The sequence below is a fragment of the Felis catus genome, chromosome B1 (genome assembly GCF_018350175.1).
Source record: "Felis catus isolate Fca126 chromosome B1, F.catus_Fca126_mat1.0, whole genome shotgun sequence".
Taxonomy (NCBI): Eukaryota; Metazoa; Chordata; class Mammalia; order Carnivora; family Felidae; genus Felis; species Felis catus.
The window spans coordinates 154,416,837-154,444,396 of NC_058371.1; the positions used below are offsets into that span (position 1 = coordinate 154,416,837).

At 34.0% G+C, this 27,560-nt stretch overlaps 2 long non-coding RNA genes across 13 annotated transcripts in view; one reads left to right on the top strand and one right to left on the bottom strand.

The window, feature by feature from the left end:
• Window positions 1-4,025, bottom strand: part of LOC109499145 — a 319,375-nt gene extending 315,350 nt beyond the window's left edge. Inside the window, exon 1 of one of the 5 annotated variants that reach the window (XR_006597053.1) lies at window positions 3,480-4,025. This is a non-coding gene — a long non-coding RNA (uncharacterized LOC109499145). Of the gene's footprint in view, window positions 1-3,474 lie in introns of all 5 variants that reach the window. The other 4 variants (XR_006597054.1, XR_006597052.1, XR_006597051.1 and 1 more) reach the window with 4 other exon arrangements.
• On the top strand, window positions 290-25,368 carry LOC109499142. 8 transcript variants are annotated; one of them, XR_006597046.1, is made up of 8 exons: window positions 290-383; window positions 2,994-3,043; window positions 5,722-5,953; window positions 6,781-6,936; window positions 7,811-7,872; window positions 8,877-9,007; window positions 24,901-24,960; window positions 25,297-25,368. It is a non-coding gene; the product is annotated as an uncharacterized LOC109499142 (long non-coding RNA). The 8 variants fall into 8 exon arrangements; XR_006597048.1 differs by lacking the exons at window positions 24,901-24,960; window positions 25,297-25,368 and having other exon boundaries at window positions 6,781-6,964; window positions 8,877-9,110; XR_006597050.1 differs by lacking the exons at window positions 24,901-24,960; window positions 25,297-25,368 and having other exon boundaries at window positions 6,781-6,964; window positions 7,811-7,859; window positions 8,877-9,110.
• Window positions 25,369-27,560: the final 2,192 nt, after the last annotated feature.

A 27,560-nucleotide genomic window follows, 5' to 3' on the forward strand; every position in this document is an offset into this window, starting at 1 on the left:
TATTTCATTCTTACTATTTTTACTATTTCTAGTACTTTTTGATACATAAAGTCAGGAAGCATATCACTATTCACCAAACACTCACCTTGAATGAAATCATATGTACATTAGTATTAAAGTACACCAAAACTGGCTCATAATATAACCCCTCCTCTTTAAAAAAAAAATTGCAATGTTTATTTTTGAGAAAGAGAGACAGAGAGAGAGAGAGAACATGAGGCGGGGTGGGGGAGGGGCAGAGAGAGAGGGAAACACAGAATCTGAAGCAGGTTCTAAACTCCGAGCTCTTGGTACAGAGCCCAACACGAGGCTTGAACCCACAGACCATAAGATCATGACCTGAGCTGAAGTAGGATGCTTATCCACCAGGCTGAACGACCCAGGTACCCTGATAACCCCTCTTCTTATTCCCAACTCTCCTTGCAAGGCCACAGTCAGAAATGCCAAGTTCATAAAATAAGTGGTAATCAAATAAAAAATCTCTTATCCTACGGCATGATGTTTTCATTGATAAAGAGCCATCAAGTATAATTCTCTAATATCTGTACAGTGTGTAAGCCAAGTTATTATTCAGTCTGCACAAATTATTTCATTCTGTTGTTTAGCAAAATATCTGCAGGCAGTTACCACATAATTATTCTCCTTCCTTTAATACATAATTAACATTATGCATCATCCTAAAATATCATTTGACAAAGATTTTTCAACAATAACTTCTTATGCTTTCTCTTTGAGTGTAAAATTTGTCATTAATATTGCAGTTGGCTATTGTTTTCTAAGTTGCTTCTGCTACAAAGAGTAGAACCATAAATGCTGTCCAACTTTTGGTCTCTTCTGTAAGTCTAACAACAAAATCAGCGTTATTGCATGAAAATTATTTTATGCATGTTATGTTTAAAAATCTCCCTCAGCTTACTGAATCAAAAATAGAAAAATCAATGGCTTTGAATAGATTCCACTGGTCAAGTATTCTAGCTTATTCTTTCCAGCTCCCCCAACTCCCACCTTACAATGGGAGTATCGCCATCACCACTACCACTCCATCATACGGTTGGTGTCTAAGTTGCCCTCACTGAGGGAATGCAGAATGTGCCCCAAACTATAGAGTGGCAGATCAGTCACAGATAATGAGACATTTAAAAGTGGGTAAAACTAAGTTAGAGTCCTTAGGTTATAGGACAGTTTCACTGCAACTGGATGTTCAAATCAAAGGGCTGCAGTTTATCTGTTGGTGGACATCTCCATGGAAAACAAAAACAACAGCTACACGGTTAGCCAGAATCCATGCATTTCTGCTGGTTAAGTGAAGGTATATTTTCTGCCTACTCTTCAAACAAGATTGGGGGCTTTTAAGGCCTTCCTCTTTTCTCTGTCCTCTCCTTTTCTTTCTCTTATGCCCCCTCTTGATTTCTTCTCTTCCTTCTTTTCTCTTTTCTTCTCTTCTGTTATGATTTAGGCTTTTTTTTTCTCTAAATGGGTGATTTCCCTAACTCACGTGGTCCAGGAAAGTGGAATATTTCTCAGGGTACAAGCTGGAAACTTCACAAGGAAGCAGAAGGAACACATCAATTAATCCTTCAAGAAATAGCCTTGCCAGACATTTATGCCCCTGTTTGACAAGGCTTTATAATGGAAAATGAACTGGGGAATTGTGGCAAATTAATCTCCAGTCAAATATAATTCAATTTTTTAAGATATTCATAAATGTACTTCCTATTTGCACTTTTCTTTTCCTGTCGCATATGTGAAATCATGACACTCGAAGATTTATGTGTCCCAGCATATACAGATTTGCATTCCATATTCACCACTAGAGACCACTTCACTCTTTGTTTATGATGTTATTTTGGGCTGTACTATTTATGTTACTCTTTTCATCACTTTTTATGCTTCAGTAAACCACATTTTAGTCATGGGTCCATTTTTTGAGAACTGAAGATATAATGCAGCACAAGCATAAAAAACAAAATTACAAATTTAATAATGTTAACAGTAGCATGAAAATGGCATGAAAATATATTAGGTGAGACAAACTGTATCCTATTAGCTAGTTATTTGCAGACAAACAAACCAATGTGGTCCTTAAAAGGACATGTATAACCTTAGAGGACATAATTAGCATTAACTGTATGAGCAATGGGATTTCTATGCAAATAAAAATTAATCTTACATTTCAGGTTTGTTTAAGGCTGTGAACAAAATAGTTTCATGGATTTTGGATTTTTGTTCTTCAAACCGACACCTTCTCCAACATGGCTACAAACCATATTTTAATGCATGTTTTTCTGGCTGTCAGAGTATCATGTCTCCTTTCATATCTCTTGTCTCTAAATCCATTATACATTACTTTTTCCCCTTTTTCCTTGGAGACATTATTTGTGTATCCACATACACAAATATACACAGAGACACACATACATAATAATTAGGAAATAAATTAGAAGGACCCCTGTGTTTTGACCTCTTATTATAATTTAAAGCAATTAATAAAGAGCACAGGAGCATAAAAATTTATCTTGACCTGAGAGTGCTTATCTCTAAGAAGCCAGATAAAACACAGCAGTGATTTTCATTTGTCCATGGCTTACATCTTCTCCATAGAGTATGCAATCACTGCATCCTTACTCAAGAGGGGTGCCGTGTTATCTCAACAGCACAAATAATCTGAAGGAAGGAGACTTATACCACAGGACAAGAAAATTATTGTTGATTACAACAATAATGATATTGCACATCCATTTAGAGAAGAACCTTCTGGAAAGATCCAAAATTCACCTCTCATGACACATACCCAATGTTATGTCAAATAAGGATAGGGTTTACCCATAAAAATGCTTTGATGATTTTCCTAAACATCAATATTTGGCAAGTTAATTTTGTTGCAAAAATAACTATTCACCACTTCAACATCAATAAACTGGTTGATTCAAATTAACTTCAATCTTCTCCTTTTGTAAACTAGGAATACTAATGTCTACTTTTCCTTTCTGCAGATATAAAGATCAAATGAAAAAATGTTTGTGAAATTTGAAACCTGAAAGCAGTTAAGTATAAAATTTTGACACAGACCTCTGTTCAAATAAAATATCATAGTTGAACATAAAAGTGATTATCCTAATTAATCCATAATTTATTTCTTTGAATAAGTTTACATATATGTTAAAGAGTATATATACAAGGACTTTCAGTATAATGAACATGTAATCATACCTAAATCTTTATATAGCTGCATACGTATGAATAAAGTGGTATAACTGTACATGGATTGATTCAGTCAGCATGTACTGAACTCATACCTTAAGCATTAGCCAAGGTAGAGACCCTCACTGTGTGCTCGGGCATCGCTACATGTTCCTAAAAAATTCATTGCACTGAAATTTATAGAAGGCAGAGAAAAGAACAGCATTTACTGAGTTGTCGGCATTTCAATTTATGTTATAGCATTAATTTCAAAAGTTATATTGAGTGAGATACCTTACTTTATCTGGTGGCATTTATGGCAGGATCAGTTGGCTCAGAAATGAATAGGAGGAGGAGTAAGAATGCAGCCAAAGATGCCTTTACAGTAGGGTCAGCACAGCAAGTATTGGGTTGCTACATATAAAGAATTAGTACTGATAGCTTCCAACCTCAATGCGTACGATTCCTAAGCAAAACTTTCTTGGTACTCATGGCTAGATCTATTTCTACAAGGTATCATCATAAAGAAATTGCCAAAAATGTCATTGTGTCAATACTTTCTAAGATCTTTTGTAAGGTTTTACTGTGTTTGGTTTTATCCATTTGGAGCCTCTTATAAATAATGAAACTTCTAGCATCTCTTCTATATTGACAGAATTCTAAATTCTATTATGATGGTAAAATGATGTCATCTGTGTCAAAAGTCAGCCATTATGACAAATGTATTTCACAAATCTGAGAAGAGGGGGATATGAAAACTTCTTAGCTCTTATTTTCAAGAACTAGAGGATTCCTAAGGCAGTTAGCCTAATGGGTACATGATCTGAAAAGGTGGACACTTTGGGAACTAAAAAAAAAAAAAAGAAGAAGAAGAAAACTAAAAAACATAGAAGGAAAAAAGGGGGTGTGCTTTTTAGGGGCAACTACGAAAAAATATAGACTGAGAAATATAGACTCTGCTTTAAGTGATTCTGTCAAGGGTCTTATTAGATATATACAGTTATGACCACTTTTGCCACTTAATACTTAGCAGAATGCTTTACAGTCATCACCATATAAGCACGTACAACAAAGAGATAAAGACACAGACTTACTTGTTTGTTACCAAATATCACACGGGAGGTCAGATGAGGAGGGTGAGAAACCCAGGGTTTTTCTTTTTCTTATAAACTCTGATGACACATAGTCTCAATAATGAAAGATTTCAGGGACAAAGAAAAGCTACTGAGATATGTAAATACGGTTATAAGAAAGCAATAGGTCAAATAAAGGTTTTAAATAACCTAATGAACACATATGAGACAAAGTTTGAGAAGACAAGGTTTGACTTGCCTTTGACAAGTCAATTTCCTTAGACCAAACTTCATCAAAAAAAAAAAAGTTGGCATAAATTATGTCTAAAATCTCTCTGAATAAGGAAGGAATCATGATAAGATAGAAAGGGTATAGATGTTAGGGTCATTATTGCCTGGATTTTAATCTAAAATTCATCACATATTGGTTGCGTGAGCAGTGGCAAATGAATTAACCTTCACGAGTCTAAATTTACTCTCAGAATAAGTACCATCAGGATTGTAGTGGGAATTATAAACAATGGAAATAAGCACTTGGCACAGAACTTGGCACATAGTAGACACCAAAATATATTATTTCCTCCTATTCTTTTATTACCTTAAAATTCTATGAATTGTAGAAGCCAGATTACCCAGGTTATAATTTAAAGATTATTGTCTCTAGGTCTTTCTTCTGAAGTCAATTTGCACTAGTAACTATGCTCATTCATGAGTTAAACTATGGTTAATATATATGCTTTGCCTCTTCTCTGCTTGTTGCAATAAAATAAACAATATAAAATCACAGCCACAAAAAAGCTTTACTCATAGACAGGGAAGCAATTAGCACTTCTGGGTGTGTACAGGGTTCTAGCTGATTTGTCTGCAGTATCATCTCAACTTCATTACAATACTGTGATGTAGTTATTTCACAAGTGAGAAACCCTGAAAAGGTAAGTAACGTGGCTAAGGCCGCCCAACTGTTAAGTCACAGAGCAGCAGAGTGAGTGCAGGTGTGCTCACCTAGCCACTCTACACAGGACTTTTGAAGCACCAAGGTTGTTAGTGAGAGAAAGGGACTATTGATATTTAAGCCAGGGTTAGGAAGGGAAAGGTGAAGGGCAGGCTAATAGACGCTATGAGCAGCTCATTAAGCCGATGAGGGATCATATATAATACATATAATATAATATAATATAATATAATATAATATAATATAATATAATATAATATAATATAATATAATATAATAAATATAATATAATAAATATAATATAATATAATATAATATAATATAATATAATATAATATAATATAATATAATATAATATAATATAATATAATATAATATATATAATATATAATAAATACAATATAATATATAATCGAAGTGAACAAATCATAGGAAAGGGATAATTATTAAATACGGCATGTCTTTAGTGTATATATATATAACAGTGTATTTTTTCTCTTTTTATAAAACCGACAGCGAGAAAAGGAAGAAAAGTCCATGTTAATTCATCATATATTCTAATACACTTCAGCTGCAGATTAAAGAAACCATGCCAGTTGCTGCTACCGCAGACAGAGAACGGAGAAATCCTCTACGAGCCCCATGGGTTTACAGAAGTCTATCCATCACTCTGTCAGTCTTCCGGATCATTATTCAAGTTGCTATCCCCAATTTTGCTGGATATATCAGATCAACTCCAGCTCCATAGGTAATTTTTCTCCCTAATGGGTTTGGAATTTGTTCTTTTTTTTATTATCTTTGGGCTAATGTGCTGCTCAAAATCTTTGAAAATTCCAGGAAGAATGTCAGTCATTAGCTCTGAGTAGGGGGAGAGGAGGGTGGAAGGTGTACTTAATTCACAAACTATCACCTTGCTATTACTACACGCAGGGAACTTAAAGGTATAGACAGAACAGTTATATTAACTGTGAATGGCATGCTTTCTTCGGTTTCTGTTAGTATATTTTATATATTTCATTATTTATTTCAAGGATCTTTAAGGACAGGGGAAAACATGTCTACATGGCTCCAGGTTGGTGTCAAAATTTAGCAGATATCTAATCATTTGATCAATGAAGAACACTATCCTGGAAAATGCAGCTAAACATTTGTCAAAATGCAGTCAGCAAAAAGAAAAAAAGCAAGGATCATTTTTGGATGTATCTGCAAAAGAAGGTTATTCTTCCACTGAACAAATCTGTATAGTGCAGCTGTGTAAGGTGTTGGGTTTTGCAAGGGTGATACACATACAAAGACAACCGGGGCTCTGACTTTAAGTTAAAAAAAATACTGATAACAGTGAAAAATATGTGTCATGTGTAATATTAAAGGCACATAAGATAAAGGAATATTGTCCCTATTGTAAAATTCAGAAAAGCTTCCTGAAACATGTGAAAACCAAGCAGAATATTGAAGATTCAAGAAGGGATGGAAAGAGCATTGCAGATAGAGGGTGTGTAGGTGAAAAAAAAATGGTTATGCCAGATCATTAAGCATTTTAATATCTCTGACTACAATTTAATCTTCACTTCACAGGAGCAGAACTTTTCGTCTTTTTTGTTCACAGTCCTGTTCCCAGGATCTAGAACACCACCTGATACCAGATAACTGTTGGTTGAATGGATGACTAAATTATAAAATTCAAGTCAAGGAACAGAGAAACAGGAGTTTGGAGTGGAACCGGATCACACAGTATCCTTAAGTGTTCCTTCGTGACCCTGTTCGTAACGACTTCTTTTCACTTAGGCCCTCCCAGCTCCGGGATACCTGGTGATAACACAGGGCTCCTTCTCAGTATCCAACTCCTATCACACTCGTCCTCTAGACCTCGTTCTTATAATGTGGAACTGTCTTGATAGAATTTCCCATCATAATCTCCCTATGTCCATTTACCTGGGGATTTATTTTTGCTGATAGGAACAAATTTAACTTGCCTTAAATTTTGCATGGGAGGAAACCTTTCCAGATACCATTTTCAGTCAGCTATGGCACTGTGAAGAGACCACTGCCAACACTCAGTGGAGTCAAAAGCACTGAGTTCATCTCTTAGGTCTGATGTGAATCAGGCCTACAACTGTGAAATAATAATTGTTATTATTTTTTTTTAATTTTAAGTAGGCTCCACTCCCAACGTGAGGCTTGAACTCACAACCCAGAGATTAAGAGTCACATGCTCTACTGACTGAACCAGCCAGGCACCCTGTGAAATGATTATTTTTAAAGTGCCTAAATCACAGGGCAGAAGGAAGATTAAAATAGATAATAAGCAGAAACGTCTTGCAAATTTTAAGACATGACACAAATGTAAGGAATTATCAATTTACTTGGGCCTTCGAGGCCTTGAAACCAAGAAATTAAATGCTATGTATGAAAATTTCACATTATCACCTCTTTTGTGGGATAACATCTTGTAAAGCATGGACAAACATTTTTGGCATCTTTCAAATGATGTTTTATAGGCAACTCCCTTTTATGTCTATATTAAAATGGCATTAAAGATACAGCAATATTGGAGATCATTATTTTTTCTCAAATCACTTAATCTCTTTGTTCCTTAATCTCACAGCATCTTCTGATCACTATATAAATATTTTCCCAGATGATCCTCATAACAAGTAAGGCTACAAGGTAGTAACCATCATAATTCACACTTGATATATGAAACTATTATGAAATCTGCACAAGGTCAAATGTACTATGTCTGGCTCCCTTATCTTGGGGGCTTTCTAACATATGCTGATACCTCTCTCTTCTTGAACTTAGTCAATGAATCTGAGATAAAGTCATTGAAAGGAGATACTCTTCATTAGAGTATAAATTAACCTACAGTAACCTTTTTTTTTTTTTTTGCCTTTGCTGAAATAGGACAACATTTGCTCTAGGGCAATATAGAAAATTATTTATGTGGATTATTACTCATTAGTCTCCTACTATTAATTAGTCTCATACTATTAATATCAATGCTTATTAGTTTGTGTGTATATATAGGTAGACGTAGCACAACATATATACGTATGTATAAACATATACATGTATGCATGCACACACATATTTACACACACTTGACAAATTTTCATTCCTTTCATTCACTATCCCCATGGCCACCTGCATTTTTTTCTCTTTGTGAGATATACTGCCAAATAAGTCTCTTATATAAACTAAAACTGTCTTTGATTTTATGTTACTAAAATAAGAAGTAGTCTTGCAAATCAGAAATATACAAATTAGATGCAACAAACATATTAACATTAAGTGAGATAAATTTTGGTGAAGGTGTCTTGAAGAGAATAGCTGTATTGGTCTGATAAAACTAGTGAGGGAGAACATTACAAAACGGATACTGAAAATCTACAGATAACCTGAAGTTTGTGAGATTGTAAAAACAAAGTTCAGTATCTAAGTCCCTATGTTTCTTATAAAAATAGAGCCATTAAACCTCAAAATCATCATGTTGAGTGGTTAATACATGTGAGAGGTCACAAATTTTCCCATGACTGTTCAGACTAAGGATATTATACCATGAAATACATCTTTTCCTATTTTTGGACATGGTGACCCCCCAGTATAAATAATTGCACATGTTATTTTACATTATATTTAATTCTGTATTTATTATTTTCTTTTCTTTCCAGATGGATAGTGTGCTTTCTTCCTATATTTAAAGACAGCAAAGTGGAAAGCTGATGAATATTATAAGGACACACTGAATAGTGCATCGTTACTATGGCAATAAAAAAGAGAACCAATGTCCACATAATTTTTGGTAAAATTCCATCTCTCTGGGTAAAATTTTACAATTCCCTGCATTAGATGTAAGCAAATATTCTTCATGTAACATTTTAAATTAAATATTTCCATTGAATTTACATGTATTGAATATCTATCATGTTCCTGGCATGGTATACAAACATAACTAAAGTACCATTTCTGACCTCCCTGCAGACTATTTGGGAAAACTAAAAAACTAATAAACTCAACACAAAGCAACTAGTGTGTAACAGAGGTTTGCACAAGAAGCTATGCATCTAACACCATCCTTCTCCTCCTCCTTCCTCTCCCTCCCCTCTTCCTTGCTCTTCTCCTGTTTCCCCTCCTACTTCTCTTCTTTTTCTCCTTCTTCTCATTCCCTTATTTTTCGCAAGTAGTGAGGGAAATATATTAGAGAAAGAGGGCAAAGAAGGAATCCAGGATTTAAAGCTCCTGAGAATGTAACTGGAGAACACAGAGAAACACAGATAACTAGAATTATGTAAAACAAAGTAAACATGTCCTAATTCCAATCTTGCATAATCTTTCTTAGAGACGTTGTGATAAAAATGTTACTTTATTAATCACTTATTGCTGTATAAAAGGATCCTCACTAACGTAGGAGCTTAAGACAACACATTAATTGTCACAGTTTCTGTGGGTGTGGAGTCCAGACATGCTTTAGTGGGCTGCTCCACCATGCTGCAAATTGTCAGCCAGAACTGATGCTCATCTGTTGTGCGGAGTGGGGAAAATCTGTGCTTGCCCCTTCGTGTGACTGTTAGCAGCAGTCAGTTCCACGCAGTTGTAGGACTGAGACTTCCCGTTCTTGCAGGCTATTGAAAAGGGCAGTTCTCACCTCCTAGAAGCCGCCTACACTTAGTTCTTTGCCAGGTGGGATTCCCCAACATGGCCTTTCCCTTCCTCATAGCCAGCAAGGAAAGGAAAGAGTACAGGAGGCAGGCACTTCAACCTAGGTAACATAACCACATGCACATAAACACATACATCCTATCACCTTTTCTCTATCCAGTTGGTTACAAGTTAATGTCATAGGCGTCACTCATATTCAGAGAGTATATTTACACAAGAGCAATCATAGGTCCGCCTAAAGAGTTTATTATGCTACAGTTATTATCAATAGAAAATATATGAGATGAGCCCTATCAAAATAATTGGGGGCCACTGTCTAATAAAAATTAAGATGCTGTACTGTATTTCATAGTGCTAAATTTTATGCCCTCAGCTATGTCATTTTTGTTAGAAAAATGACAAAATACATGGAAATATTAGACATCTCTATTACAGTTCTCCAGAGATACAGAACTACAGTTGACCCTTGAACAATGTGGGGATTAAGAGTACTGACCCCTCCCCACAGTCGAAATTCTATGTATAACTTTTGGCTCTCCCAAAACTTAACTACTAATAGCCTACTTTTGACCAGAGGCCTTACCAATAACATAAGTAGTTGACTAACATGTATTTTGTATATTATGTACTATATACTATCTTCTTACAATAAAGCTAGAGAACATATTTAAAAGTCATAAGGAAAACTGAAGTACATTTACAATACTGTACTGCATTTATCAAAAAATATCCATGTATATTTGCACATTTCAAGTCTGTGTTATTCAAGGGTCTACTGTAATAGGATGTGTCTGAATGCATACACAGACACATGTGCACATACAGAGAGAGAGGAATTAATTTTTAAGAGCTGGATCACATGGGCCCCTGGGTAGTTCAGTCAGCTAAGCATCCAACTCTTGATTTCAGCTCAGGTCATGATCTCACAGCTCATGATATTGAGCCTCACATCAGGCTGTGCACTGACAGTGGAGTCTGCTTGGGATTCTCTCCCTCTCTCTCTTCCCCTCCAGTTTGTGCGCTCTCTCTCTCTCTCTCTCTCTCATAAATAAATAACATTTTTTAAAAAAAGAAAAGAAAGCATTAAAGAATTGGATTACAAGATTGTTGGGGCCTGCAAGTTCAAAATCCATAGGCTGGTCCTGCAGACTAAAGACCAAGGGAAGAACAGAGGTTTCAGTTGAAGTTTTAAGGCAGTGTCACATCAGAATCCATCCTTGCTTAGAGGCGGTCAGCTTTTGCTCTATTCAGATCTTCAGTTAATTGGATAAGGCCCATTCACATTATGAGAGCTATCTGCTTTACTCAAAGTCCACTGATTTTTTTGTAATCTTATTTTAATAATGTGTTAGTAAATCCTATCCAGACACCCTCACAGAAACACTCAGAATAATGTTTGAGTAATGTTTGAGTAATAATGTTTGAACAAATATCTGAGCAACATGGCCCAACTAAGTAGACACATAAAAATTAACTATCACTAACTTTAAGATTTTTAGAAAACATTTTCTTTGACATATTACATATATTTTTCATCTACTGTGCTAAGCACTAAGTTCTCTATAAGTGTAATTCATAATGTTCTATGAAATTGATTTATTTATTACCATCCCTATTTTATAGATTAGGAAGTGCCCCAAATTCAAATAATCTGCCCAATGTCACACACCATCTGTGAATGATAAAAACAGGATATGAGCCTGAGCTTCTTGGTTCCATAGTCCTATAAGATACAGATGAAAAAACGGAAATAAATTCTGTGTTCATAGATTACAATTAATATTGTTAAAATGCCTGTATTACTCAAAATTAACTATAGATTCCATGCAGTTTCTATTACAATTCCAGTGTCATTTCTCACAGAAACAGGACAATCTTAAAATTTATATAAAGCTGCAAAAGGTCCTAAATAGTCAAAGTAATCTTGAGAAAGAACCACAAAGGTAGACACATCACACTTCCTAATTTCAAACTATACTATGAAGCTATAGTAATCAAAACACTATGGCATTAGCAAAAAACAGACACAGGTCAACAGAACAAAACAGAGAGCCCAGAACTAAATCCATGTACATATGACCAATTAATTATTGACAAAGGACTCAAGAATATACAATGGGAAAAGGATAGTTTCTTCAGTAAATGGTGTTGAGAAAACCAGATATCCACATACAAAAGTGAAACTGGACCTCTGTCTTATACCATACACAAAATCTACTCAAAATGGATTAGAAACCTGAACCTAGGATTTGAAACCATAAAATGCCTAGAAGAAAACATGGAGACTAGGCTCCTGGACATCACTGTTGGCAATTATTTTTTTGGTTTGATATTAAAGCAAGGGTACCAAAAGCAATGTAAACAAGTGGGACCATATCAAACAAAATCTTCTGCATGAAAGGAAACTATTAACATAATGAAAAGGCAACCTACAGAATGGGAGAAACTCTTTGAAAACTACATATCTGATAAGGGGCTAATATCCAAAATTATATTAACATAAAATTATGTAACTCAGATAAGCCAATAGCAAAAATAGACAGATAGATAGACAATGGGCAAAAGAACTGAATAGACATTTTTTACAAAGAAGACACACAAATGGCCAACAGGTACATGAAGAGACACTCCACCTCACAAATCAACAGAGAAAAGCAAATCAAAGGCACAATGAGATGTCACTTCACATATTGTTAGTATAGCTATTATCAGAAAGAAAAAAGATGTGCAGAAAAGGAAACCTTTGTATACCACTGATGTATGGGAATGTAAACTGGTACAGCTACTATGGAGAAATAGTATGAAGTTTATTCAGAAGTAAAACAGGACTACAATATGATCCAGAAATCCCACTTATTAATATCATTCCATTCGACAGAATTAAAATAATAACAAATAATTATTCATAAATAAGGCAAGAATGGAAAGATAATGGAGGAAAATATTAAGGTGGTATATTTAAACTCAACATATAATTAATTACATTAAATGGAATAAATGCTCAGTTAAAAGACAAGATTGTTTTGCTGAATAAAACAAAAGTGTGCTGTTTATAAAACATACTTTGAAAGACTAATGATACAGAAAAGTCAAAAGTAGAATGTGGAGGAAGATATACCATGCAACTACTAAAAGAAATGCATAAAAATATAATAAAGTAGTAGAGAAAATAAATTTCAAGTCCAGAAGCATTCCAAGACATTTTGAGAATCTTTATCATGGAGTTGAAGGTTTAAAATTCTCAAAACATTTGATAAATAAATTTTCACCTAATCATGTCCTCAAAATACAAAAAGCACGAATTGGCAGAGCTATGAGGAGAAACAGACAAATGATTAGTTACAATGAGAGAATTTTAATACAATATTCACAGAAAATAAATAATGATTTAGGAGATTCTGCAAAACACTGAACAAACTTAACCAAATGTGCTTGCATAGGATATTGCCAGTGTTGAAGAATTTACATTTTCTATTGAATAAGAATTATTTGCAAATTTGATAATATACTGGTGCAAATGTCAAAAAAAGTTTTATAAAACAAATAATGCAGCCAATGAATGTATTTTACTGGACAATAAAGCTAGAAGTTAACAAACTTCACATATTTGGAAATTAAAAAAACACTCCTCAGTAATCCATGTGGTGAAGAAGAAATTACAGTAGAAATTGAACAGTGCTTATATGAAACTTTATGGCCTAAATGCAACAATTGAGAAAACTGAAATGGCAGAAAAATAATAAGCTAAGGATTAATCTAAAATTATTAAAAAAGGAACTATGAAACAGAAAGAATAAAAAATATGAATGAAAATTGGTGTAGTGGAATGTAATCACTCAATAGAAAGGCCTACAACTTCCTTGAAAAAATGAAATTGATAAATTTCTAGCACAATGATTATCGAAAGAAGAAAGTAAAATATAAAATCAGTATTAGGAACAGATCAGATCAGTATTAGGAAAGTTAATATGAATATATATCCTAAAGCAATTTAAAATATAAGAACATATAAGAAACTTTTGCAATAAAATTGAAAGTTATAGAAAACACAGTAGCAATGAAAACTGTTATAGAAACTATAGAAATATTAAATAATATGGATAAATCACAAAATATGCTTTTGATCCAATATAAATAAAAGTAATGGAATGATCACCATCAAGGTGAGAATAATGCTTAAATATGAGAATACTGGTTTATCTTCAGGTGGAAAGGAACAGTTGTCACTAAGAAATGTCATGCAAAGGGATGCTGGTGGTCTGATAATGTAATTTTTGTTCTCATAAGGTCGTTATATTGGTGTTCATTTAATAATTTGTTGATATGGCTGTTTTGTGTACTCCTCTTTATAATATACTTCACAATAAAAAATTAACATAAATATGTATGAAGTATAAGATGATTAAAATAAAGGCTCATGTAATCCTAGAAAAATAAAAAATGGATATGAAAATAATTTCAGTGGTAAGTGGAGTTCACATAATATTCCCTAGTGGATGGATCAGTGTAGTTGAACTGGGTTTTATTTTATTTTTAAAATTTTTTAAATTTATTTGTGTGAAAGCACAAGCGGGAGAAGGGCAGAGAGAGGGGGACAGAGGATCTCAAGCAGGCTCTGTGCTGACAGGCTGATAGCAGTGAGCCTGATGTGGGGCTCAAACTCATGAACCGCAAGATTATGACCTGAGTTGAAATTGGACACTCAACCAACTAAGCCACCGAGGTGCCCTTGAACTATAAAGGTAAAAGCTTCATAAGGACAAAGTTAAAAACGAAAGAATAATCTGTAATGATGTATACAAAGTCTCTGAGATAAAGACAACTAGTTATTTAGCAGAAGATCTTGAGACAAATGTTTCTTATATACTCTCAATATAAAGACAATGCAAAGGAAAGAGGTATTTATACAATAGTGAATTTAGTAAGGTTATTTAACCTTTAATGTAGGCTGATAGCATAATGTGGTTGAAAACTCATGAATACTTATTCTGAGGTTTATGATGTATAAGAAAATGGCAAATAGTGCAGTGAAGTGAGTAGCGATAAAGCAACGTCTACAGATATGGAATCCTAATGACTTTAGACTTTAGTACACAGTCTAATGACTCTCAATTGTGTGTGGACATGCGTGTGTGAGAGAGAAAAATTGAGGCTCTATGTACATGTGTAGAACAAGAGAAGGGAAGGTTATGGTCATATTCCTGATTTAGGAGCTCTTCAAAGCACAAGAAAGTATATTTATTATACATATGCTATTTTCCCTAAAATAAAAACTGTAAGAAGAAAATCTTGACAGAATCTACTTAACCAGTAGGTATGCATAGAAGGTAGTATGAAAAATTATTTTAAGATATAATCAGACTCTAAGAAACTATCAAATATTTTTTTAAAAATCAATGTAATTATCACAGAGATCCCTTTAGAACTCAGATATAATCATGGGGATTCACTACTTAAAACCCACAGTTACTAGTGAGAACTGGTAACGTGGCTCAGAAAGCCCTTTGAGATCCAGCCCTTGCCCACATCTAAAGCCCCATTCCATGTCATTCTCTCTTTCTCCATAGCTGGTCACTCCAATTTTCTTTCAGTTCCTTCAGTATTTTTTCTGCCCCAAGGTCTCTGCATCTGCTCTTCTCTCCGCTTGGAATATCCCCCAAACTTCACATATCACTTAATATCCTGGCAAAAGTCTAAACTCTCCTTAACCTCCACCATCAATATCACCACCAGTACTCCTGCCTCCACCAGACCAGCTCAGTTCCACTATATAATCTTGTTTCCATTAAATCTATCCCATATTATAATTAAATACTTTTGTGATGTGTAAACTTATTAAGAAAAGTGTTTCCTTTGCTTACATTATTTCTAATGTCTATCACAGTACTTGACATTTAATAAGGGCACAATAAATATTTGTTGAATGAATAAGTATTTTCAAAGTCTTATAATAATGATAAAGAAGAAATTTGATTAACAAGAAGTGATACTAAAGACAACAAAAACAGTTAAGAGACTTTTTAGTGATTCCAAGCAAACATAAATCATAAATAAGTCCGGGGTGGAGGGGGGTAATATACTCTATATGTAAAGAAAATAAAAAGGAAATAAGTCCCAAAATAGTTAAGGAAAAAAATCAACATGGAAGTGATATTCCAGTTGAATTTAAAGGAATGTGAAATGTTTAAAAAGCAAAGATAAAAGCAAGTAATGCTACTATGGTAGACAGAATAAAGGTCTCCAAAGATGTTTAGGCTCTAATCTTCCAAAGTAGTAAACATGTTACCTTCCACGGCAAAAGGGGGTTTGTAGGTGTGATTAAGTTAAAGAATCTTGAGATCGGTAGATTAACCTAGATTATCTACATGGTCCTAATGTAACCACAAGGACCTTATTAAGAGAGAGGTAAGGTCAGATTCAGAAAAAGTAGATGCAACAATGAATGTAGAGGTTTTGAGTGACAGAATTTAAAGATGGAGGAAATCCAAGAAATGCAAAAGGCCTCTAGAAGCTGCAAAAAGCAAGGAAATATATCCCCATTTCCAGAAGGCATAGAAGGGAACTTCTTCAATTTGACAAAGAGCATCCATACTTACATACCCTATAGCCACTTAATGGTGAGAAATTAGATGTTTTCCCCTAAGATCAGGAATAAAACAAACATATTTCTTACATATTTTTATATCTTCTGTTTACATACTGGATGCCTTAGCTAATGCAATAAGACAAGAAAAGGAAATTTAAAAACATACATAATAAGGGGGCATCTGGGTGGCTCAGTCGGTTGAGCGTCCGACTTCAGCTCAGGTCATGATCTCACAGTTCGTGAGTTTGAGCCCCGCAACGGGCTCTGTGCTGCCAGCTTAGAGCCTGGAACCTGCTTCAGCTTGTGTGTCTCCCTCTCTCTCTGCCCCTCCCCCACTCATGCACTTGCTCTCTCTCTCTCTCTCTCCCCCCCCCTTCAAAAATAAATAAAAACATTAAAAAAAACATACATATTGGAGAAAAAATACTGTCTTTGTTCACAGGTGACATCATTATTTATGTAGAAAACACAAAAAAACCTGTAGAAGAAAAAATCAAAGTGGTATTAAGTTTAGCAACTTTTAAATACCACCACCAAAAGCATGATATATGAAGGAAAAAATTAATAAGGTATATTTCATTAAAATTTAAACCTACTCTGCAAAGAACACTGATAGGAACATGAAAAGACAAATCACAGATTAGAAACAAAAATATTTGCAAAACAGCTGTAAAGAACCTGTATCCCCCAAACATGCAAGAACTCCTGGAACTCAATAATAAGAGTTTTCAAAGAACCCAGTATAAAAAAACAAGGTAGGCAGAAAATCTGAACAAATAATTCACTAAAGAAGATATAGGTGGCAAATGAGCATGTAAAAAGATGTGCAACCTCATATATATCAAGAGGGAATTGCAAATTAAAAGAAGATGGCAGCACATACCTATTAGAACGGCTAAAACCCCAATCACTGACAACACCAAATGATGGCAAGGACATGGACCAGCAGGAACCCTCATTCATTGCTGGTGGTAATACAAAATGGTACTGCTGCCTCGGAAGACTGTTTGGAGGTGTTGGTTTCTTTGTTTGTTTTACAAAGCTAAACGTAGTTTTACCATATATTCCAGCAATCACATTCATAAATATTTGCCCAAGTAGGTTGAAAACTTACATCTACATAAAGAACTGTACATAAATGGCCGTATCCACACATTTTATGCAAATTTTATGCAAAATTATATGCAACGAAGATGTCTTTCAATAAGTGAATGGATAAACTGTGGTACATCCATACAATGAAATATTATTCTGCGATAAAAGCAAATGACCTATCAAGCCACGAAAAGACATGGAGTAAACTTAAATGTATATTGCTCAGTGAAGGAAGCCAGTCTGAAAAAGCTTCATTCAATATGATGCCAACTATATGACATATTGGAAAGGGAAAAACTATAGAGACAGTAAAAAAAAATTAGTAGTTGCCAGGAGTTGGGAAGGAAAGAGAAGAAAGAATGTATAAGTGAAGCACATATCATGTTTGGGACAAATGACTCTGTACAATATTTTACTGGTGAATACGGGCCATCACATTTTTGTCAAAAACTTAATGAAAATTACAACACAAAGTGTGAACCCTAATGTAAACTACAACTTTAGCAAAATACAATGCATCATATCAGTTCATCAATTGTTAATGTATCACATCAATGTAAGATGTTAATAAAAGAAAAAAAACTGTTAAGGAGAGGCAATAGGCAGGAGAGAGGAGGGGATGTATGAAAACTCTGTACTTACTGTTAAATTTTTCTGTAAATCCAAAACTTCCCTGAGAAATAAACTTTATGAAAAAAAAAAAGAAAGAAAGAATTTGGAGAAGGCTATTTAAAAAAAAATGCTGCCTAGTGTCATACTGCCACCAGGCAAAAAGTAGAAAAATAAAAAATGGCTAATGTCCTACTTTTTGTTTTGTTTATGTATCTATTTCTGGTCTATTTCTCCAATTCAAAAATGTTCAAAGATGTAGTTGGAACAGTTGTCAACTTATTAATAGAGGTAGCACTTCTGACATCAAGTGAGAATCAGTTCTATAATTCAACAGCAGCACACAAAAAGGCTCACATTCCTTAAGGATTCCACAAACAGCTTATTAAACTTTCACAGGGCTACCTCAAAAAGCAGAACGGGATTCAGGTTTTTTAAAACAAGCCTTGAAGAAATAAACCACAAAGAAGGCCAACTCCTATCTTATTCTACACACAAGCACAGCTTCTATTGAAGATCATGTTTGTTTCTTTTGTTCAATGGCAGACCCCAAATACCCTACAGAGAAACCAATCTATTCCCAAAGCCTACATAACACGTACTGCCTAACAGAAGGTTAGACCTAAAGGTGAAGTTGACCTCTTTACCATGAGAACTGTAGAGAACCAGTAAGTTCTTTCACCTGGACACTTACAGAACAGCAGTCCAAGCCTTGCTGGGATTGTTAACTACAGACGACATTCAGAGCCTGAATTTAACCACAGTCTCTGAGAGTATAGCTAGTTTGGCCTAAAGGGCATGTATTATTCTTTATTTTTTGGAGAGGCTTGTCTATAAAAAAAACTGAGAGCAACTGAAAATTTGAATCTTTCTATGTGGTTATGAGAATATATAATCTTTATTCTCCCCCAGAAGAAGATGTTTCCAGTAATAAAATTTCCCTAAGCATTCAATTTATTCTACAAAATTTATTCTCTATAATTATAATATGGAGAGTAAAAAACAAAGTTATATGAAGATTTACATCACTAAATCAAAAATACAGAAAGAGGCATAATATGTAATAGATTTAAATGTCAATGTATACTTTTTCATCTACATGAAATACTGCTGGTAATTTCATACAGGTACCAAAATAGAGGTGATATTTTTCATCATTATGATTTGCTTATAACAGGAGGCTATTTCATAGCTGCAATCTTTTATAAAAAATTATGTTCTTCAAATGAGTGGAAGCTCCAAATATAGCCTAGGACAAAGAACTACTGTAACTATGATTAAATTTATCCATGAAAGCATTGCTCAAAAATCATGCAGGAAATGATCCATGGTAATAAATAATAACTTTTGAAAATTAAATTTTCATATGTGTTGAGAAAATGTGTATACGGAAGGTATGCTTAAGAGTTGGTGGGATTTTGTACCCTGTCTTAGTTGGCAGATAACAAGAAAATATCTTCATATTACTGATTTCCAACACTACTTTATCCTCTTCTGCTAAAAGCAGCTGAAACTCATCTCCTTCAAAAACTCTTGGCCGAGTCACCTTCTTGAAATTCACTTTTATCCTACATTTTTACTCATTATTTGTAGAGTTGTAATCTGAATTAAATGTATGTTTGCAAATATTAAATCTTTATTTCACAGGCAATTTTCTAGAGAACTGAGTTCTTGAATTTTATTGTTTTATACCCCATAACACAAGTGTAAAATATGCAGTGAGCATTTTGTTTTGAAGAACTTGGAGGTGTCATCATTTTCTGCATATTGATGACTTAGATTATGAGAAAACATTTAAAATAAGTGTTGTATAAATACATCAGTAAAATTTATTAAAACTTAAATGCTCCTAAATTTTGATTAGGCATTTATAATTCTTGGAATCTAAACAAACAAAAACAAACCAAACAGTATAAATTTTGAGTGCCCAATCATAGAAGCATAATCAAATATGCAACCCAGTGTTATAGAAAAGTACAGCTTGACTAAAAAGAACTCATTTGATCCAGATAATTTACCAATTACATCACTTCCTAGGTATGAGTCAATTAGCATTCAAGAGCCTAGATTTCTTATCTGTAGAATAGAGACATGATTTGTCCTAAGAAGAGCCAAGTAGGAAGAATAAATGAATATACTAGTACACATTGAATAAATGAATAATTATGTAATTTTATGTATTTTATAAAATGTATACACCATTTTTAAATGAGTGTGTAGTTATATACACTTAATATGTTCTTTGAAATTCCCATTTAATAATTCAACGTGAAAACTGAAAACAATGGGATGTGTGTTATTATCTTGATCTCTATTGCTTGACAAAGTGTTTCTGGTGAATTGGTATGGGATGAACTTGCAGGAATATGGTCATCTGTGCCTCACTGTCCCAGTACTTAATGAAGATATAGAAGTCTCATACAGGAGTTACTTCGATCCCAGCAATTTGGTTAGAATACTTCTATTTCTACCTCCTGAGGTACTCTCATGTGTTATTATGATTATACACACTGGCGCACATGCATAGCACACCTTTACATATATATACATGTATATATGTATACACATAGAGATTTAGATATAGATGTAAATATATAGCCATGCAGATATATAAGGATATAGATAATTAAACAGAAATAGATACATTAATGCAGATGTAAATATGGGTATGGTGTGTGTGTATGACAAAATATCAGCAATCTGTTAATAAATTAAAATTAAGTTTATTTTAATTTATGAAATTTAGGAGAACATCACCTTGACAGATTCTTAGAGGAAGTGAGCTATTTATTTGGGTTTTGTGATATGCACTCAGGTGCTTTAAAGAATGGCTTTCAAGGGAGGGATTGGATTGAATGGGGGAAATTTCCGATTTTAGTTTAAAATAGTTTTTAATAATTTAATAAGATTTAATAGTTTAGTTTAAATCACTCAGGATTGTGGCAAAGTAAGGCAAGAGTCGTAAAGCAAGTCCTATTAACTGAACTGTTGATTCATTAGTTAGGTCTTTGCTCAGGTATATTCTCAGATTAATTTTTAGAAATTTCCTCAAATGATGGAATTTCTCAAAACAAAGTATTTCATAATTTAAAAAAATATCTTTTCTAGAAAAAATTGTTTTAACAAGTAAATCATGTTGATGCAATACTCTCAGCCCTCAATATGTGTACACACATACACACACACACACACACACACACACACACACACTCTTCTAAGTTCCTTAACTCTGACAACCGAGATGGCCAGCAAGTAGTAACACCTCACTATCAATGAGCAAACTTAACATCCCGATTTTTATTTCTAAGTGGAATTCTCCACTAAAATGATGCAGAGATTCTTGAATAAATTATTGATTCCCCTATAGATTAGGGGAAAAAAAACAAGATGATCTTGTAATATCTTAGGCCATAGGGTAAGTAATTGCTCAAGGAATTACAAAGACATCAAAAAGAATTTCAAATTGAAGGGGCTTCTACAGGCCAAATATAGGACAAATAAGTATTTAATTAAGTAGCGGTAGTAATAAATTATAACCCACTGAATGAAACAGGCATTAAAATATTTCCCAACAGAATATTTATTAATTACAAAGGGGGAAATGACTAACTTACAACAGGAGGTTGGCAGACACCACGTCAATCAAGTTACCAAAGTGAATGTCACAACAAATAGCATAAATCAAAAGTGTTTGTCACCCAGAAGAGCACATTGAGAACACAACATTGCATGTGTGATTTTCCTGCCAAAGATGTACAATTAAATGTAAACATGAGAAAACATCAGATAAACCCAGGGAATTCTAAAAAATAACTAGCCTGTATTCCTGGTTACAGTACTTCAAAGGTTCAAGTCCATCAAAGGCAAGAAGAGACTGAGGAATCCTTCAGACAGGAGTATAAGACATTGTAGCTAACAGCAACACAAAATTCTGGACTAGATCTTTTCGCTACAAAGTAAATTTTGAAAGAGTCTCTGAAACTTGTCTGAGGCAACTTGAGATCTAAAGATTACGTGATTGTAATTTCCTGATTATCATAAATCCACCTGGCTATTAGGAGAATGAACTTGTTTGTAGAAAGTGCACATTAAGTATTTAGGAGTAAAGTAACAATGTTAGTAGGTTACACTGAAGGTTTTCAGGAAAGTTATCTGGGGAAAGAGAGGAAGGGACAGAGGTAGAAAGTCAGGGAGGGAAGGAAGGAAGGGAGGGAGGAAATGGAGAGTAAAAGGAGGAAGAAGACAGGAAGGGAGAGAGGAAAAAAAATATTTACACTTCTTCCTTGTTAGAAGTATAAAGTTATTTGTACTGTACCTGTTTATACCATACTTACTTTTTGGGTAAGCTTATCATTGTTTTATAACATGTTTCAAAAGTTTTAAACAAGAAGTAAGGATGGAATGAATCGTTTTCAATATGCAAGTATCTCTCTCTCACCTACTCTGTGTTGCAGCAAATGAGAAAGTATGAAAGAAAGGGAGGATGTGCAATCAAAACAGTATTTGTTGGAGGACCTGGGTGGCTCAGTTGTTGAGTATCCAACTTCGGCTCAGGTCATTATCTTGCAGTCATAGAGTTTGAGCCCCACATCAGGCTCACTGCTCTCAGCGCAGAGCCAGCTTCAGATCCTCTGTTACCCTTTCTCTGACCCTCCCCCGCTTGTGCATGCTCTCTCAAAAATAAACATTGAAAAAAAAAAAGAAAACAGTATTTGTTTCTCAGGAGAGAATGGACAGGAACTCAAGAACAATCAAAGAAACTGCTTAAAGTACATGCAGATGACTCAGAGGATGGACATTCCAGTTAGGACTTTAGGAAAAAAAACCCTTCAAATATTTGATACAATATGCTTAAGACTAACAAATACATGCTTACACACACAAGCAAACACACACTAACACACACACCCAGAAGTAAAGATTATTAGAAAATAAGAAAAGAAAAAAAAATTGCAAATCTCAGGAGAATATAAAACCCTATCTGTCTCCCAATATCCATTCTTACCTTCATCCATATTAACGCTGTAGAAAAGAAGGAGTCAGGGAAGATAGTAATGGTGATTTCCATACAAGAAATAGTTAGATAATGTCTAAACTTAACATATCAAGAATTAGCAATATGGAGATATCACTACTCTAGAGTGGTTAGGATCAGCATTATCAAAAAATATCAATCAAAAATAGCATCAGGAAATAGCAAAACAGAGATATCAGTTATCCATAGAATATTAGAACGGCCACTATCAAAAAATACACAAAATCCAGAAATGCTGATGAGGATATGAACAAAAGAGAACTCTTGTGTACCACTGGTGGGAATGTAAACTGGTCCAATTGGCATAGAAAACAGTATGGAGATTCCTCAAAAAATTTTTAAAAATAGAACTACCATACGATCCAGCAATTTCATTTCTGGATATTTATCCAAAGAAAATGAAAACACTAACTCGAAATAACATATGTACCTCCAGATTCACTGCAGCATTATTTATAAGAATCACAACATGGGAACAAGCTAAGGGTCCACCTGTGGATGAATGAATAAAGAAAATGTGGTACATACATTCAATGGAATATTATTCTTCCATAAAAAGAGGGAAATCTGGCTATCGTGACAACAGGAATGAACCCCTTCAGGGCATTATGCTAAATGAAACAAGTTACACAGAGAAAGACACATACCATATGATCTCACTTATATGTAGAATCTAAAACAAACAAACAAAAACACTGTACTCATAGGTACAAAGGAGAGACTGCCAAAGAGAGAGGCAGGGGATGGAGATGGGAAAAATGGGCTAAGAGGTCAAAAGCCACAAAGTTCTGGTTATAAAATATATAAGTTCTGAGAATAATATACGGCATAGTGACTACAGTTAATAATGCTGTATTGTATATTTGAAAGTTGCTAAGAGAATAAAACTTAAAAGTTCTCATCACAAGAAAATAAATTTGGTAACTATGTATGATGATGGATATGATGACAGATGTGAACCAGCCTTATTATGGTAATCATTTTTCAGTGCAAATATTGAATCATTAAGTTGTACATCATAAAAGTAATACGATGTTATATGTCAATTATGCCTCAATTAAAAAAAAAAAGAAATAGCAGTATAAACCAAGAGATATGGAAACAATAACCAAAAGCAAAAACAGTTTAAAGTGATTGCCTCCACAAAGTGGAAACATGGATATGAGAACGAGAGAATAAGAGGAAAAATCTTCATACTAAAATTTTATTTTTTTAATATTTCTTCCAGGTGAATATACTACTTTGATTTTTAGTGAGTGGTTTTGATCTGAGTTCATTTCTAATTTTATGATAGATGGTATTACTTAGACATTATGAGAGATGTTTGTGGAAGAGGAATCTGTTAGAAGTCAGTCCCTGAGTTTCTAGACACCTATGCCAGCATTCTCTAAACAGTAGTTTATAATTCATTAATAGATTATGAATGATCGGTAGATCATTATTAGATCATTTTAATGAGTCTAGTTTTACATTATTTTTTCTTGAAACAGAATAAAATAGAATAAAACAGAATAGCATAGTGTAGAATTAATCAGGGAAAAACACTGGCAAGTGTGAATGTGCGTGTTGTGTGTGTAAAAGAATACTGGGTCATACTGTAAAGGCATTTCTTACTGTGGGTCCAGTGACAAATTCTGAAATCTACCTTACCGAGATAATTATGTTTTTCCTAAATTTTGCAAATGGTCTCCTTGTTTTATTTCAATTTCAGAATTAACAGTAAAAGAGGGAGAGACACTAATCTATGCAACAATGCCAATTGATAAAACAGGTAATTCTCTTTAAATAAATACTACGTGTACTATTTTAAATGTTTAATTGTGCATAAATACTGTGATTATTTGTGTTTGTGTGTATGAGAACTGAGTAACAGTAGTCAATGATTATTTACCAATAATTTATATCAAGGATACCCAACTATCACCCACAGGCCAAATGTATCCACAGTCACAGTCTGTTTTTCAAAGTAAAGTTTCATTGGAACATAGTTACACTGTTTGTTTATATATTGTCTATAGCTACTTTTTTGCTACAGTGACAGAGCTGAGTAGTTGCAACAGACCACATGGCCAAGAAAGCCTAAAATATTTACCTCTGGACCTTTCAGAAAAAGTCTGCTGACCTCTGAATTAAACAAATACCATAATACACCAGCTGTTAGATCTGAGCATTGGGACAGTCTGGAAAGAAAGAGGTGGTGAGTTTGGAAAAATGTGATGTATTTTATTTTATTGTAAGAAAATGAGATGTATAAGAAAAAAGCAGATGTGGTTTGGCCTTTGACTAAACCAACACTTTTGAAAATTTAAAAAATAACACTAATGGTATCATTTATCAATTGCTTTGCATACAGTATATCCTTTAATAATAACCCAAGTATTATTTTACTTCTTTTACATGTGAGAAAAGTATGGTTTATACAGATTAGGGAACTTAGCAAAATTTACCTAGTAATTTACTTAGGAGGTGAAACGACTAATACTTGATTTCAAGTCTGTTCAATTCCAGAGTCCCACTATGATAAATTGTTGTACTTCTGGTCCTGAGCAGTGAAATGACTCATCAATACACATTACCAATATTAGGAAATAAATCTCAAGCTGAACGTCCCAACTGAGAAGGAGTCCATAGAAACTTCCTTATTAAAAAACAAGTACACACACATACTTATTTGTATTGTAACCTTTTCCTTTATTGGGGGGGGGGGGGGATGGCTGGGAACATAGTACATCTAAGAAGACTAATTGATGGTCTCATACAACCGATTACCTATTGTCACTGAAAACAGAACAAGAACATAAGATCTTGGTAACTCATTAGCAGTGTAACTGCACTGACATCTACCCGTGGTTCACCCTTAGCCAAAACTGTTAAACTGGATGAACCTCAAAGTCTTTATCACTAAAATAAGAGTAAGAAATTTGCTCTCACATGGATACTGTAAAGTATCTAGTGAAATCACGGTATAAGAATGCATAGTAGATAATAAATCATAAATATCTGATTATGAAGTACACTGATTATATAAGAAGACTTTTTCTTGCAACAGTGTTTTTTTTTAACATTTTCTAAAGGTATTGCAAAACAATGTTTTCATTTCTCTAAGATAATATTGGTCTGGTTTTTATGTCTGAGTGGATAGATCCTATGAAAGTGGGAACCAATAATCTCTTGAAATCTTTTCACTTCCTCTATCTACAAAGTCGTATTATCAGTTTACTGGATACAAATCAGGGCTGAGAGCTGCCCAACCCTAGACACAGAGGATGTCAGGCACATTTACTCCCCAAATCCCTGTCCGCCTAATCCAAATACCGTCTACTTCATACTCTCAAGGGCCTTTGTCACCAACTTTACTAATTTTCAGAAGCCTGGGTCTGTGAACTCTTTCCAACAATCTATCACTACTTATTAGAAAATACAACAGTGTGAAAAAAAAATAGTTTTATGGCAAAGACCTGATCTTACTTACTTACTGAGGCTTAGAAATCAAGGTCTCACAACTAGCGAAACAAGACAACAGAAGTCAGAAATGGCCCTAAAACTAAAATGTCTGTGATTATACTTTAGGGAAATATATATTCGCATTTCAAATTGTGGTCGTTTGAAATAGTATGTTTATCACTTGCAAATAACTATTATTAATAGTCAATGTGTGAAGGATCAGAAACTATGAAAAGGCCTATTAATGCTGAGAGAGACGAAAGTTCCAATGTATTTATGACTTACTTTCATTTCATTAGATATGCAAAATGAAACCTGGTTTTAAATGAGATTTTTTACAACAAATTCTTTCATACACTGACAAATCACTAGTATCAAAATGTCTTTACATGAAGTGAGACTAGTTAAAAAACAGGCAAAAAAATTTACATCTGATGATTATTTTTAATGTATTTGTGCTCCTACAAGGAAAAAATATTTTCAAATTTGGCTTTTTCTCCACCTGTTGAATTTGTACAGCAAGCCAGGTGCAATTGAGTGTGAGCGGTGTCTTTTATAAGCTAAACACTTCCTTTATGCAGTTATCCCTCATTTCATGGATCCAATAAACATACGTCTGCCCTTCGCACCCATTTCCTTTAAGCTTCTAAAGAAAACAAAGCTAATACCAATTAGCATTTGTGGTTATTGTCTTTAATAAAATTATGTCATATTCGAAATGCTGTCTTTCCTGGGCATAACTGCACATTAAGTCTGTTAATTCTCATCTACCACAAAAGACTTAACTTTTCTTCTGCTAAAGGAATTTTTGACATCATAAAGAAAGAGGACATATTTCAGAGAGGAGACTAGCCCATGCAACTTGTGCAGTTAGTCATTTTAGAATAAGACTCCTGTTTATAGCCATACAAAAGGCCTACCCTGAGG